The sequence below is a fragment of the Vulpes vulpes genome, chromosome 14 (assembly GCF_048418805.1).
Source record: "Vulpes vulpes isolate BD-2025 chromosome 14, VulVul3, whole genome shotgun sequence".
In the NCBI taxonomy this organism is placed as follows: Eukaryota; Metazoa; Chordata; class Mammalia; order Carnivora; family Canidae; genus Vulpes; species Vulpes vulpes.
In genome coordinates, this window is record NC_132793.1 from 84,950,001 (window position 1) to 84,966,430 (window position 16,430).

The 16,430-nt window shown below is 38.3% G+C and overlaps 1 protein-coding gene across 10 annotated transcripts in view; it reads right to left on the minus strand.

Annotated features, from left to right (window-relative positions):
- The window catches only part of LOC112910145 (CHRNA7-FAM7A fusion protein), a 326,471-nt gene that overhangs the window by 35,746 nt on the left and 274,295 nt on the right, over positions 1 to 16,430 (minus strand). Inside the window, exon 1 of one of the 10 annotated variants that reach the window (XM_072737048.1) lies at positions 8,317 to 8,370. The exons of the other annotated variants lie outside the window; for them this stretch is intronic. The gene's annotated coding sequence lies outside the window, so the exon portion shown is untranslated. Of the gene's footprint in view, positions 1 to 8,316; positions 8,371 to 16,430 lie in introns of those variants that run through there. 10 annotated transcript variants of the gene reach the window in all.

Below are 16,430 nucleotides of genomic sequence, written 5' to 3' on the forward strand. Positions count from 1 at the left end.
GTAAACATAGCCATTCTCATTCCTGTTCCAGTTTATCAGGCTTATCTTTTCATTTTTTACTTTTTATTTTAATTAATGTGTTTATTTTTGTTTCTTGTGTACTTAAGTGCTTTAGTTCCATCCAAATGGCCTATAGCTAGATTTTTTAAAGTATATATAGTTGGGAAATCTCAAATGTATGTATGTGTGTGTATATATATATATATATATATATACACACACACACATATATATAGCTGGTTATATATAACCAGCTGCCTAATCCACTTACTTTTATCTTCTCTGTTGCTATGTTTGGTTTTATCTCTACTACTTAATTTTGTGCTTTTGATTTCTCTCTCTTGATTGTACTTCTTCCTCCTTTTTGGGAGTTTCTCATGTTTTCCTTATTTTTCTCCTACTCACTCCCTACCTGTTTGAAAGTTCACTATATTATTCCTATGCTTCTGATGGTTGTTCTTACATTTTTAACATGTGTATCTTACTCAAAACTGACCACTCTGTGCCCTGTCAGCACAACAACGGAATGTTTTGTCTCCACTTGCTATCCAAGTACCACTTTCCATGTTTCCATTTTCTGGCATTTAAACTCTTTGTTTTTCATACTCCCAAGCCCATCAATATTATTTTATATATTCCAACTTGTTTATATTTACCTGACTTTTTTTTAAAAGACTTTGTTTATTTGAGAGAGAGGAGATAGACAGAGACTGTATGGCAGAGGGACAAGCAGACTCCCCACTGAGCATAGGGTTTAATCCCATAGCCCTGAGATCATGACCTGAGCCCAAGTCAGATATTTAACTAACTGAGCCACCCAGGCATCCCTATATTTACTTGATTTTTCAACCAACTGCTTTGCTTACCATTCCTTCTCATCTTTTATTCCTAAATGTTCCTTCTGGTAGTTTCTTTTTATTTTTTAAAGATTCCATTTATTTATTCATGAGAGACACAGAAAGAGAGGCAGAGACATAGGCAGAGGGAGAAGCAGGCTCCCTGCAGGGAGCCTGATGATGGACTCAGTCCCAGAACCCCTGAATCAGTCCCCTAGCCAGAAGCTCCACCACTGAGCCACCCAGGTGCCCCTGCTAGTTTATTTAATAGTAGTATTTCTGGTTGTTTTCCACTGCATGGAAAACTCTTTTAGTCTTTGTTTTCTTGAAAATGTCTGATTTTGCCCCGCACATAAAAAATGGTTTAGCTGGCGAAAGATTTCTAAGTTGATAATTATTAGAAGGTACTTTTTTTTTTCTGTCTTCTACTGCACTCTCTAAAAGGTCTGCAGTCTCTTTCCTGTTTCTTTGTTAGAAAGCTGCTCTTTTGTCTTCTCTTGTTCCCAGGATCTCCTTAGCTTTGAGTGTTCTGCAGCTTTTAGCATAGTATGTCTAGGGGCTCGTTTCTTACTATCTACCTTTCCTCAGACTTATATGTTCTGAATCAGAGGATTTATGATTTTCATCAATATTATTAAATTTTCAGCCATTCTTTCAGAACATGGTTTCTGTTGAAAAAAAAAAAGTATTGTTTTAATGGAAAACTGCATCCTCTTTAACACACAGTTCTGAGTTAGCCTGTCATTGTATTTGAACTATTTAAAGGTTCTTTGTAAGCCATAAGCAATTGATAGATGTATAAATTATACATTGTCTGGTAGTGATTTGACTTTCTGTACCTTGCAGATAAACAAGTTTTGTGACCACCTATAATTTATCGCAGCATCCCTAGTCCATATAAAATTGTCCTGATTTGATTTCTCCTTTGAACTGGCTCTAACATCTGCCTGGGTCCCTTGTGTTATATGAGTAAAATAAACTCTTTAACATGTGCTCATTTTTTATACCTGTATACAAGTCACAATTTTGTCTTTCTTCTGAAAATAATCTCTTAACACTTCTTCCCACATTCTTTCTTTTATTTCCTCCTATTGTACTAGCAAACATGTATGGGAACACTAATTCACCATATGAGAGGAACCCATACTCTAGGTCTTGCAGGATTAAGTACGTGGTGTCTCTTGGGTGGATTCTGCTTCCGTGTCTACTTACTGCATAACCTCTGACACACTGTGCTTTATTATGATTATGATTATTTGTTCCCATTTTGCCTTTTTGGAAAATAGAAATAATAATAGTACTTTCTTCATAAGGTTGTTAATAAGTGTAAAACATCCAGACCAGGACCAGGCACACAGAAGCACCATAGAAGTATTAGATATTTTTGTAACTGTTCACTATTCTTTAATATTTTTATCTATTTAGCTTGCTGTGATTCATCCAAGAAACAGCCTCTTCTCCTTCAACTATGTCTCATCTGATACAGTGCCTCTACTGAGTTTTTAATTTTGATGGTTAAATTTCTCACCTCTATTAATTTTACCTTTTTAAAGCTGCTTTTTAGAGGATGGGCTGCTCTTTCCTTGCTTTCTATTCTTACCATGTTCAATTATCTTAAAATTATCTTTTAGTTTCTATTATCTAAGGTTTAGATCTAAATCTGCTGTTTGCCATGTTTACTAACTGCTCTAAGTTTTAAAATTTTAATTTGTGTGTGCATGTTTGAGTTCCATCTTACTCTCTTTATTGCTTCACTCTTTGTACCATTTTCTGTAAGAATGAGAGCTCAAGAAGCATAAATCCAGAAATAGTGTTGGTGGGGAGAGGAGGCTAGGGAAGTGAGGGAACGGAAAAAAGAGTCCCGTGGCTTTCCTCTCACAGCTGTACAGCTCCACCTTGTACACTTATTTACTTGTCATACCTTGTGCTATTTGTGAGGCTGCAGAAAACCCTTAGCTCAAGCACAGATTTGGCACCCACAGAACTTGGACAGAAGACGTTGAAGCTTCCTGATGGGGCAGACAGGAATGAACCTTCATTTTTTAGCCCCAGAAGGCAGTTTCCCCCAGCACAGGCTAAAACAGGCAAGCTTCTTTTTCATCCTCCTGAACTGAAAAGTAAATGTTTTTTAGTCCAATTTCTTTTCTTCTTTTTTTTTTGTTAAAGATTTTATTTATTTATTCATGAGAGACACACACACAGAGAGGCAGAGACACAGGCAGAGGGAGAAGCAGGCTCCATGCAGGGAGCCCGGATGCGGGACTTGATCCCAGGACTCCAGGATCATGCCCTGGACCAAAGGCAGGCACCAAACCACTGAGCCACCCAGGGATCCCTTTAGTCCAATTTCTCACTGAGAACAGCATCTCCACAGGAGGCCAGCTTTCTCAGTTCCAACCCACCTTGTATGTGGCAACAGAGAGGAAGCACCAGTATTATTCCTGCTTTGATGGGTAGTTTTGTGACACAGAACAAGTCATTGAACTCTCCAGGGCTCAGTGAGGGAAAGATAAAGTTGACCTCCATTCTCCTAAGGTGCCTTGTAGCCTGGGCATTCCTTTTAGCACTGTTTTAGGTAGCTCATATGAACTGATGGGAAGACATCAATGAAATAAAAAGTAGTTTTTTATTCCTAAACTATGAAACCAATGATACCCCTCTGGCTCTAGATCTATGAAACAAACGGAAATAAGAAATGCTAATCACCTCTGCCAGTAGAAGACAAAGTTATGGCACTGGTGTTACTATGTGTTAAAAGACTGTAAGTTATATGCAGAAATTCACGTGTGTGTGCGCACGTGCATGCATGCAGGGTGACTGGAAAACACAATGGTAAAAGGTAACAATATTTCATTCTGCCCACCTGTACTCTAGCATCTCTCTTTTTTAAAATAATTAACACCCAGTGCTCACTGCAAGCTTGGGAACCTCCTACATAAATGGGGGTCCAGGTCTGCACCTAAGGTAATAGGCTAAAAAGTGACTACATTAATTTTTTAAGGGAGCTTTACTCTTTAGATTGAGGACAATAAAGAAATTCATCAGCATTGAGGCCCCTGGGTGGCTCAGTGGTTGAACATCTGCCTTCAGCTCAGGTTGTGATCCTGGGATCCAGTCCTGCATCAGGCTCCCTGCATGGAGCCTGCTTCTCCCTCTGCCTATGTCTCTGCCTCTCTTTCTGTGTCTCTCATGAATAGATAAAATCTTAAAAAAAAGAAATTTATCAGCATTAATATGAATGAATGATGTCTAAATAAATAAGCATATGCTTTCAAAAAAAAAACACCCCCAAATACCATTTGCTATGTTATAGAAATGATAAAACAAAAACATTGTTTTTGTCTTTAAGAAGTCAATCTAAAGATCTCCCGCCCATAATTATACTAAATATTTCCACCAAAAAATGGAAACAGAAAGGTTAATAACTTAAATACCAAACTAGGTTTAGATTAAGTGGAATATAACACTGGGGGCCTAATTTTCTTTTTTCTTTTCTTTTCATCTTCTTTCTTTTTTTGAAATTATGAAAAGTTTAGGCCAGAGAGGTAAAATAAAAACAGCTGCTGGGAACAAAGGGAACCTAATTTTCTTTATGAGTAAACCAAAATGGTATAACATCCTTGAAAAGAAATTTCACAAAATATAATAAGAGCATTTAGGACCCTAAAAAATTCCATGTTTTGTCCAGAAAGTTAACTGATTAAAACAATTATAGTCACATATGTTTATTACCATTTGATAGAACAAAAAATAGAGCTCAGACTCTCAGTTATGGAGAGACAGAACATTACCTATCTGCTATGGACTGATTAGTGTCCTCCCACCCCCCAAATCCACATACTGAATCCCTAACCCCCAATGTGACTGTATTTGAAGACAGAGCTTAGCATATGGCTTAAAGGAGGTAATTAAGGTTAAATAAAGACATAGGATGAGGTCCTAGTCCTATAGGATTGGTAGCCTGATAAAAAGGAGAGATCCCTCTTTCCGTCTCCCTTCCCCCCTACCCTGTATATATGCTATATGAGAAGGCAACAATCTACAAGCCAGGAGGAAAGCTATCATCAGGAATCAAATTGGCTGTCTCCTTGATTTTGGACTTTCAGCCTCCAGAACTCCAAGGAGTGAAAGTCTCCATTTTTATGTATCCACTAAAACCACTTTGAATGCTTCTCGGGAGCAGCACAGTATATAAATAAATAAGAAATAAAATTTAATGTCCTGAGGATTCAGCCCCCCCCCCCAGTATCTACTTTGGTACCAAAAAGAAAAACAAACAAAATTAAACACCATGCCCAATGTATAGTACTTTGTTATGACAGCTCAAGTTGACTAATCCACTCTTCCCTCCATTATGACTAAAAACTCTGGGTATAATATGTAAATAAACATAAGGAGACCATGAAAAGTTTAGAGAAGAATGTAGAAGGAACAACATGAGGTACCTGTGTGTTTCATTTGTCTCCTATATTATAAACTAGCTACCTGAGAAGCACCAATGGGCATAGACCAAAAGAAAAAAAAAAAAAAAAAAGCCCTGAGAAAAGCTCTATCTAGCCCACTGGCTAGAGGGCAGCAGGGAGACAGAAAACTTTTAGACCATATCCATGTATCAGCTAAACGCCAAAGAAGAAAAAAATCGTGTTCTATCACCAACCCCATCAGGAGAGCCAGGTGAGGACTCTAGACTTCCAACCAAATTATATATACCAAGAAAATAGTATCCAAAAAAGCAAGAATGACTATAATATTGTCAGATAAAACAGACATTAGATAGACATTAGATGAAAAAAATTACAAAGGGCAGACAAATTTACACATTGGTAAGGGCTCAATCCACCAAAAGACACAGTAATCATACATTCTTTCCCACAAACAAGTTGCAGAGTATGTGAACCAAAACTAGATGGAAGTGTAAAAAAGGAATCAACAAATCCATTGTTATAGTTAGAGACTTTAACACTCCTTCCTCAACAATAGAAGACATGACGTATAGACATAAAATCAGCAAAGATACAAAAGAATTTAACATACCCTCAGCCAAAAGGACCTAACAGACAGAAAATCCTTCCCCCAATAACAACAAAAACACATTCTTTTCAAGACTCCATGGAACATATACTAAGACCATATCCTGAGACACAGGACAAATCTTGACAACATTTATTAGAACTGAAACTATATATGAATGGATAAAGAAGATATGGTTTATGTATACAATGGAATATTACTCAGCCATTATAAACGACAAATACCCACCATTTGCTTTGACGTGGATGGAACTGGAGGGTATTATGCTGAGTGAAATAAGTCAATCAGAGAAGGAAAAACATTATATGGTCTCATTCATTTGGGGAACATAAAAAATAGTGAAAGGGAATAGAGGGGAAGGGAGAAGAAATGAGTGGGAAATATCAGAAAGGGAGACAGAACATGAGAGACTCCTAACTCTGGGAAACGAACTAGGGGTGGTGGAAGGGGAGGTGGGCAGGGGGTGGAGGTGACTGGGTGACAGGCACTGAGGGGGGCACTTGATGGGTTGAGCACTGGGTGTTATTCTATATGTTGGCAAATTGAACGCCAATAACAAAAAAATTTACAAACAAAACAAAAAGAACTGAAACTATATAGAATTTGATATGTGATTACAACAGAATCAAATTAGAAACAAATAACAGGAAGTGTCTCAAATACTTGGAATCAAATACCAGGTTTCTAAATAATCTATGAGTCAAAGAGGCAGTCTAGAGGGAATTCAAGACGTACACTGAACTGAATGAAAATAAAAAAATATATATCAAAATCTGTAAGGGCATCCCAGGTGACTCAGTGGTTTAGGGCCGCCTTCAGCCCAAGGCCTGATCCTAAAGACCTGGGATCAAGTCCAACATCAGGCTTCCTGCATGGAGCCTGCTTCTCCCTCTGCCTGCGTCTCTGCCTCCCTATCTCTCTCTCTGTCTCTCATGAATAAAAAAATAAAATCTTAAAAAAAATCTGTAAGATGGAGGTAAGGTGATGACAGGGGAATTTATAGTAGCAAATTGCTTACATTAGAAAAAAGTTTTAAGTCTATAATCTGTGATCACCCCCCAAATAACTGGAAAAAAAAGAAAAAGAAACCCATAGTAAATAGAAGAGATGAAATAATAAAGATAGGAACAAATATCAACGAAAGTGAAAAGAGAAAAAATTAGGAAAATCAATGAAACAAAAATATACCTCTTTGAAAAGATCAATAAAGTTGACAAACCAGTAGCAGGAATGAATTTGAGTATAGCACTACATGCTCTTTAGACAATAAAGGAATGATAAGCTGGTAAGGGAATACTATAAACAACTCTTCACACATAAGTTTGACTGTTTAGATGAAATATGCCAATTCCTTGGAAAGCACAAACCACTAAAATTTAACCAAGAGGAAATAGATAAGCTGAATAGCCCTAAAAGTATTACACAAATTAAATTAATAATTTAAAACATTCTAAAATGAGTTTTCTAGATCCTGATGGTTTTACTAGAGAATTTTATCAAACAATTAAAGAATTAATACTAATTCTATCACTCTGTCCTAGGCAGCAGAGGATGAGAAAATGTCTATCAGCTCATTTTAAGAGGCTAATATTATTCTGAAACCAAAGCCACAAAGACAATACAAAATTGAAAAAAGAAAGAAAAAGAAAAAAATAGCTAAAAACTACATTCCCTTATAAATATATATGAAAATCCTTAACAATATATTAGTAAATATAATTCAACTGCATCTATAAGTAATTATACATATGACTAAGAATTAAGTCCATGAGTGCAAAGCTGGTTCAGTATTTCAAAACAGATCAGTGGAATCAACCATATTAAAAACCTAAAGAACATGATTATATCAATTGATACACAAAGAGTGATAATATCAGTACTGATTCACAATAAAAACCTTCAGAAAACTAGAATAGCAAGGAACTCCCTCAGCCTAATACAGAATATCTAGAGAAACACTAGCATTATACTTAATGGTATAAGAACTGAATGCTTACCCCTAAGATCAGGAACAAAGCCAAGCCACCTGTTTCCAACACTCTTATTCAATTTAGCACTGGTAGATCTTACCAGGAAAATAAAGGAAATAAAAATATAAAGATCCAAAAGAAAGAAAATTTAAGTTGACAGTAGAAATCATCTACATGATTATGCAGAAAAAAATCCCAAGAAATATCTAGAAACAAACAAACGAACAAACTCCTAAGAACATGAGTTCAACAAAGTCAGAGGATACAAGATCAACATTAACACAGAAACAAACAAAAACAATTATGAGTCTATATACTAGCAATAAACATATGGAAACTGAAAACACAATACCATTTATAATTACGCAAATAAATGAAACTTGAATATAAATCTAACAAGACATGTATGGGACTTTTATGCTGAAAATTACAAAATGCTGATGACAGATATCACAGGAGATTTAAATAAGGACACATACCGTGATCATGGATTGGAAGACTCAACATAGGATGTCAATTCTCCCCAAAATGATCTGTAGGTTTAACAAAATTCCTATCAAAATTCCGGTAAGTTATTTTGTAAATATAAACAAGGTCATTCTGCAATTGATACAGACAGGGAAAGGAATTAAAATAGCTTAAACAATTTTGAAGAAAGAAGAAAGTAGGAGAAAATACTCAATGTGTAAGTCCTACTACAAAGCTAAAGCAAACAAGACAGTTTAATATTGGTGGAGGGAGAGAAACAGAAATCAAAAGAACAGAACAGAGAACCCAAGTGTAGACCTGCACGAATATAGTAGTTCTCCTACCCCTTACCCGAGGTTTAGCTCTGTGGTTTCAGTCCTCTGGGGTCCAGGGGCAAACCATCCTCCTTCTGATATATTGTAAGGTCAATAGTAGCCTAAGTCTCTGTCACAATGCCTACATCTTTCACCTTACTTCATCTTACCAACTAGGCATTTTATTGTCTCTCATCATTACAAAAAGAAGGATAAGTACAGTACAACAGGATATTTTGAAAGAGACCACATTCACATAAATGTTATTACAATACATTGTTATAATTGTTCTATTTCATTATTAGTTATTTTCGTCAATCTCTTACTGTGCCTAATTTATAAATTTAACTTTATCATAGGTATATATCTACAGGGAAAAAAAACATAGTATATAAATGGTTCAGTACTATCTGTGGTTTCAGGCATTCAGATCCCCACTGGGGGACTTGGAATGTATTCCCCATGGATAAGAAGGGACTACAGTACATCCAACTGATTTTGACAAAGGTGTGATACACAAAGGAGGAATACAGCCCTTTCAACAAATGGAACTGGGGAAATTGGAAAACAATAATCACAAAGATGAACCTCTACCTAATCTTCTCCTGTTATTCAATAATGAATTACAGACTTAAATGTAAATCTTAACACTATAAAACTTAGGAAAAAATCTTGGGGACTTGCATCTAGGCTAAGTGTTCCTGGGTTAAAAATTCTTAGACTTGGTTACCAAAAACAATCCATTAAAGTAAAATTTGATAAACTAGATTTTATTAAGATTTTTAAAAAATGCTCTGTAAGAGACTTAAGAATCTGAAAAGATGACCAACAGAAGGGCAAAAGGTATTTCCACATGACATGTCTAACAAATGACTCATTTAGAATATATGAAGGACTATTAAAACTCAGTAAAAATTAAATGAATAATAAAAAGCAATGACCCAATTAGAAAAGAGGGCAAATATACATGAATAGGAATTTGATTAAAGAGGATATACATATGACAAATGAATACATGCAAAGATGTTCAACCTCATTAGTCATTATGGAAATGCAAATGAAAACCACAATGAGATATTACAGGTTTATCACAATAAAAAATACTAATAAGGACACACAGTAATTCAGTCACTCATACATTTCAGGGTACAGAGGGGAATGTAAACAGTACAAATACTCTGAAAAAGAATATGGGAATTTCTTGTAAAACTAAACATCCACTTATATAAGCCAGCAATGGTACTCTTGTATAATTCATACCAGCTAAATGAAAACTTACATTCACATAAAACCTGTACACAAATATTCACAAGAGATGTATTTATAACAGCTAAAAACTATAAAGACCCCAAATGTTCCTAAAGGGACGAATGGTTAAACAAACTGTAGTACACTCATACCACTGACCATTGAGTGCTATTCAGCCACTCTCAAAAGGTTATATACTATTGAGTCTATTTATATAAAATCATTAAAATGCCATAATTCCAGAAAAGGAGATCCTATTAGTGTTTTTCAGGGGTTAGGGACAAGGAGGATGTAGTTACAAAGGGATAATATGAGAGAACTTGGTAGTTATGCAAGTTATGTATCTTAATTGTGATGAGTGGGGAGTTGCACAAATCAACATGTTATGAAATTGTTTAGAGTTATACACAAACAGGGGAGGAGGGGCAAGATGGCAGAAGAGTAGGGTCCCCAAATCACCTGTCCCCACCAAATGACCTAGATAACCTTCAAATCATCCTGAAAATCTACGAATTCGGCCTGAGATTTAAAGAGAGACCAGCTGGAATGTTACAGTGAGAGAGTTCGTGATTCTATCAAGGTAGGAAGACGGGGAAAAATAAACAAACAAAAGGCCTCCAAGGGGGAGGGGCCCCGCGAGGAGCCGGGCTGAGGCCTGGGCAAGTGTCCCCAGGACAGGAGAGCCCCGTCCCGGAGAAGCAGGAGCTGCACCAACCTTCCTGGGCGGAAAGGCCTCGCAGGGAGTTAGAGCAGGACCCAGGAGGGCGGGGATGCCCTCAGGCTCCCTGGGACACTAACAGTCACCTGTGCACCCAGGAGAGTGCACCAAGCTCCCTAAAGGGCTGAAGTGCGCTCGGCTGGACCCGGAGCAGGTCGGAGGGGCTCGGGCGGCAGATCTGTGTGGAGGGGGCTGCGCGGCCCTGGGAACAGCTCGGAGGGGCTTGGACAGCGGCTCCGCAGAGGGGGCTGCCGGCCGGAGTGCAAATCCAACAGCACAGGCCCAGGAGCACAAGAGCCGGGACACAACCCAGGATCCGGCCTTCCCCCGGAACAGGCTGAGGCCAGGAGGGCCCAGGACAGCAAGGACGCTCCTGCCCCGACCTGAGCAGATCAGCGGCCCCGCCCGGGAAAATCCAGGACCCTGCAGATGGAGAGCTCTGTAGTTACTGCGGGAGCTGACTCCAGGGCTCCAGAGCTGGCCGCGGCCTGTGGGTTGTTCCTCCAGGGGCCTCAAGGGGTAAACAACCCCCACAGAGCCCGGCACCAGGCAGGGGGCAGAGCAGCTCCCCCAAGTGCTAACACCTGAAAATCAGCACGACAGGCTCCTCCCCCAGAAGACCAGCTAGACCAACAAGTTCCAAGGGAAGTCAAGGGACTTAAAGTATACAGAATCAGAAGATACTCCCCCATGGGTTCTTTTTTTTTATTTATATTTGATTCCCCCACCCTTCTTTTTTCTTTCTTTTTCTTTCTCTTTTTCTTCTTTCTTTTTTTCTTCCTTTTGTCTTTTTTCTATTTCTCTTTTCCTTCCTTCTTTCTCTCCTCTCTTTTTCTCCTTTTCCCAATGCAACTTGTTTTTGGCCACTCTGCACTGAGCAAAATGACTACAAAGAAAACCTCACCTCAAAAGAAAGAATCAGTAACAGTCCTCTCTCCCACAGAGTTACAAAATCTGGATTACAATTCAACGTCAGAAAGCCAATTCAGAAGCACTATTATACAGCTACTGGTGGCTCTAAAAAAAAGCATAAAGGACTCAAGAGACTTCATGAATACAGAATTTAGATCCAGTGAGGCAGAAATTAAAAATCAATTGAATGAGATGCAATCCAAGCTAGAAGTCCTACGACGAGGGTTAACGAGGTTGAAGAATGAGTGACATAGAAGACAAGTTGATGGAAAAGAGGGAAACTGAGGAAAAAAGAGACAAACAATTAAAAGACCATGAGGATAGATTAAGGGAAATAAACGACAGCCTGAGGAAGAAAAACCTACGTTTAACTGGGGTTCCCAAGGGCGGCGAAAAGGACAGAGGGCCAGAATATGTATTTCGACAAATCATAGCTGAAAACTTTCCTAATCTGGGAAGGGAAACAGGCATTCAGATACAGGAAATACAGAGATCCCCCCTAAAATCAATAAAAACCGTTCAACACCTTGACATCTAATAGTTAAGCTCGCAAATTCCAAAGATAAAGAGAAGATCCTTAAAGCAGCAAGAGACAAGAAATCCCTGACTTTTATGGGGAGGAGTATTAGGGTAACAGCAGACCTCTCCACAGAAACCTGGCAGGCCAGAAAGGGCTGGCAGGATATATTCAGGGTCCTAAATGAGAAGAACATGCAACCAAGAATACTTTATCCAGCAAGGCTCTCATTCAAAATGGAGGAGAGATAAAGAGCTTCCAAGACAGGGAGAAACTGAAAGAATATGTGACCTCCAAACCAGCTCTGCAAGAAACTTTAAATTCCCCTTTAAGAAGAAGTTCAGTGGAACAATCCACAAAAACAAGGACTGAATAGATATCATGATGACACTAAAATCATATGTTTCAATAGTAACTCTGAACGTGAACAGGCTTAATCACCCCATCAAAAGGCTCAGGGTTTCAGACTGGATAAAAAAGCAGGACCCCTCTATTTCCTGTCTACAAGAGACTCATTTTAGACAGAAGGACACCTACAACCTGAAAATAAAAGGTTGAAGAACCATTTACCATTCAAATGGTCCTCAAAAGAAAGCAGGGGTAGCCATCCTTATATCAGATAAACTAAAATTTACCCTGAAGACTGTAGTGAGTGATGAAGAGGGACACTATATCATAATTAAAGGATCTATCCAACAAGAGGACGTAACAATCATCAATATGTATGCCCTGAATGTGGGAGCTGCCAAATATATCAATCAATTAATAACCTAAGTTAAGACATACTTAGATAATAATACACTTATACTAGGTGACTTCAATGTAGGTCGTTCTATACTCGATAGGTCTTCTAAGCACATCTCCAAAGAAACGAGAGCTTTAAATGATACACTGGACCAGAAGGATTTCACAGATATCTACAGAACTTTACATCCAAACTCAGCTGAATACACATTCTTCTCAAGTGCACATGGAACTTTCTCCAGAATAGACCACATACTGGGTCATAAATTGGGTCTGAACTGATACCAAAAGATTGTGATCGTCCCCTGCATATTCTCAGACCATAATGCCTTGAAATTAGAACTAAATCACAACAAGAAGTTCAGAAGGACCTCAAACACGTGGAGGCTAAGGACCATCCTCCCAAAAGATGAAAGGGTCAACCAGGAAATTAAGGAAAAATTAAAAAGATTCATGGAAACTAATGAGAATGAAGATACAACCATTCAAAATCTTTGGGATGCAGCAAAAGCAGTCCTAAGGGGGAAATACATCGCAATACAAGGATCCATCCAAAAACTGGAAAGAACTCAAATACAAAAGCTAACCTTACACCTAAAGGAGCTAGAGAAAAAACACCAAATAGATCCAACACCCAGCAGAAGAAGAGAGTTAATTAAGATGCGAGCACAACTCAATGAAATCGAGACCAGAAGAACTGTGGAACAGATCAACAAAACCAGGAGTTGGTTCTTTGAAAGAATTAATTAGATAAACCATTAGCCAGCCTTATGAAAAAGAAGAGAGAGAAGACTCAAATTAATAAAATCATGAATGAGAACGGAGAGATCACTACCATCACCAAGGAAATACAAACGACTTTAAAAACATATTACAAACAGCTATATGCCAATAAATTAGGCAATCTAGAAGAAATGGACGCATTTCTGGAAAGCTTCAAACTACCAAAATTGGAACAGGAAGAAATAGAAAACCTGAACAGGCCAATAACCAGGGAGGAAATTGAAGCAGTCATCAAAAACCTCCCAAGACACAAAAGTCCAGGGCCAGATGGCTTCCCAGGGGAATTCTATCAAACGTTTATGAAGAAACCATCCTATTCTACTAAAGCTGTTTGGAAAGATAGAAAGAGATGGAGTACTTCCAAATTTGTTCTATGAGGCCAGCATCACCTTATCTCCAAAATCAGACAAAGACCCCACCTAAAAGGAGAATTACAGACCAATATCCCTGATGAACATGGATGCAAAAATTCTCAACAAGATACTAGCCAATAGGATCCAACAATACATTAAGAAAATTATTCACCATGACCAAGTAGGATTTATCCCCGGGACACAAGGCTGGTTCAACACTAGTAAAACAATCAATGTGATTCATCATATCACCAAGAGAAAAACCAAGAACCATATGATCCTCTCATTAGATGCAGAGAAAGCATTTGACAAAATACAGCATCCATTCCTGATCAAAACTCTTCAGAGTTTTGGGATAGAGGGAACATTCCTCGATATCTTAAAAGCAATCTATGAAAAGCCCACAGCAAATATCATTCTCAATGGGGAAGCACTGGGAGCCTTTCCCCTAAGATCAGGAACAAGACAGGGATGTCCACTCTCACCACTGCTATTCAACATAGTACTGGAAGTCCTAGCCTCAGCAATAAGACAACAAAAAAGACATTAAAGTCATTCAAATTGGGAAAGAAGAATTCAAACTACCCCTCTTTGCTGATGACATGATACTCTACATAGAAAACCCAAAAGCCTCCACCCCAAGATTGCTAGAACTCATACAGCAATTTGGCAGCGTGGCAGGATACAAAATCAATGCCCAGAAGTCAGTGGCATTTCTATACACTAACAATGAGACTGAAGAAAGAGAAATTAAGGAGTCAATCCCATTTACAATTGCACCAAAAGCATAAGATACCTAGGAATAAACCTAACCAAAGAAGTAAAGGATCTATACCCTAAAAACTATAGAACACTTCTGAAAGAAATTGAGGAAGACACAAAGAGATGGAAAAATATTCCATGCTCATGGATTGGCAGAATTAATATTGTGAAAATATCAATGTAACCCAGGGCAATTTAAACGTTTAATGCAATCCCTATCAAAATACCATGGACTTTCTTCAGAGAGTTTCAACAAATTATTTAAGATTTGTGTGGAATCAGAAAAGACCCCGAATAGCCAGGGGAATTTTAAAAAAGAAAACCGTAGCTGGGGGCATCAGAATGCCAGATTTCAGGTTGTACTACAAAGCTGTGGTCATCAAGCCTGTGGTACTGGCACAAAAACAGACACATAGATCAATGGAACAGAATAGAGAATCCAGAAGTGGACCCTGAACTTTCTGGTCAACTAATATTCGATAAAGGAGGAAAGAGTATCCACTGGAAGAAAGACAGTCTCTTCAATAAATGGTGCTGGGAAAATTGGACATCCACATGCAGAAGAATGAAACTAGACCACTCTCTTGCACCATACACAAAGATAAACTCAAAATGGATGAAAGATCTAAATATGAGACAACAGTCCATCAAAATCCTATAGGACAACACAGGCAACACCCTTTTTGAACTTGGCCACAGCAACTTCTTGCAAGATACATCTATGAAAGCAAGGGAAACAAAAGCAAAATGAATTATTGGGACTTCATCAAGAAGCTTTTGCACAGCAAAGGCTACAGTCAACAAAACTAAAAGACAACCTACAGAATGGGAGAAGATATTTGCAAAGGACGTATCAGGTAAAGGGCTAGTGTCCAAGATCTATAAAGAACTTATTAAACTCAACACCAAAGAAACAAACAATCCAATCATGAAATGGGAAAAAGACATGAACAGAAATCTCACAGAGGAAGACCTAGACTTGGCCAACACGCACATGAGAAAATGCTCTGCATCACTTGCCATCAGGGAAATACAAATCAAAACCACAATGAGATACCACCTCACACCAGTGAGAATGGGGAACATTAACAAGGCAGGAAACAACAAATGTTGGAGAGGATGCGGAGAAAAGGGAACCCTCTTACACTGTTGGTGGAAATATGAACTGGTGCAGCCCCTCTGGAAAACTGTGTGGAGGTTCCTCAAAGAGTTAAAAATAGTTCTGCCCTACCACCCAGCAATTGCACTGTTGGGGATTTACCCCAAAGATTCAGATGCAATGAAACGCTGGGACACCTGCACCTCGATGTTTATAGCAGCAATGTCTACAATAGCCAAACTGTGGAAGGAGTCCCGGTGTCCATCAAAAGATGAATGGATAAAGAAGATGTGGTTTATGTATACAATGGAATATTACTCGGCCATTAGAAACGACAAATATTCACCATTTGCTTCAACGTGGATGGAACTGGAAGACATTATGCTGAGTGAAGTAAGTCAATTGGAGAAGGACAAACATTGTATGTTCTCATTCATTTGGGGAATATAAATAATAGTGAAAGGGAATAGAAGGGAAGGGAGAAGAAATGTGTGGGAAATATCAGAAAGGGAGATAGAACATAAAGTCTCCTAACTCTGGGAAATGAACTAGGAGTGGTGGAAGGGGACGTGGGGGTGACTGTGTGACACGCACGGAGTTGGGCACTTGACGGGATGAGCACTGGGTGTTATTCTGTATGTTGGTAAATTGAACATCAATAAAAAATAAATTTGT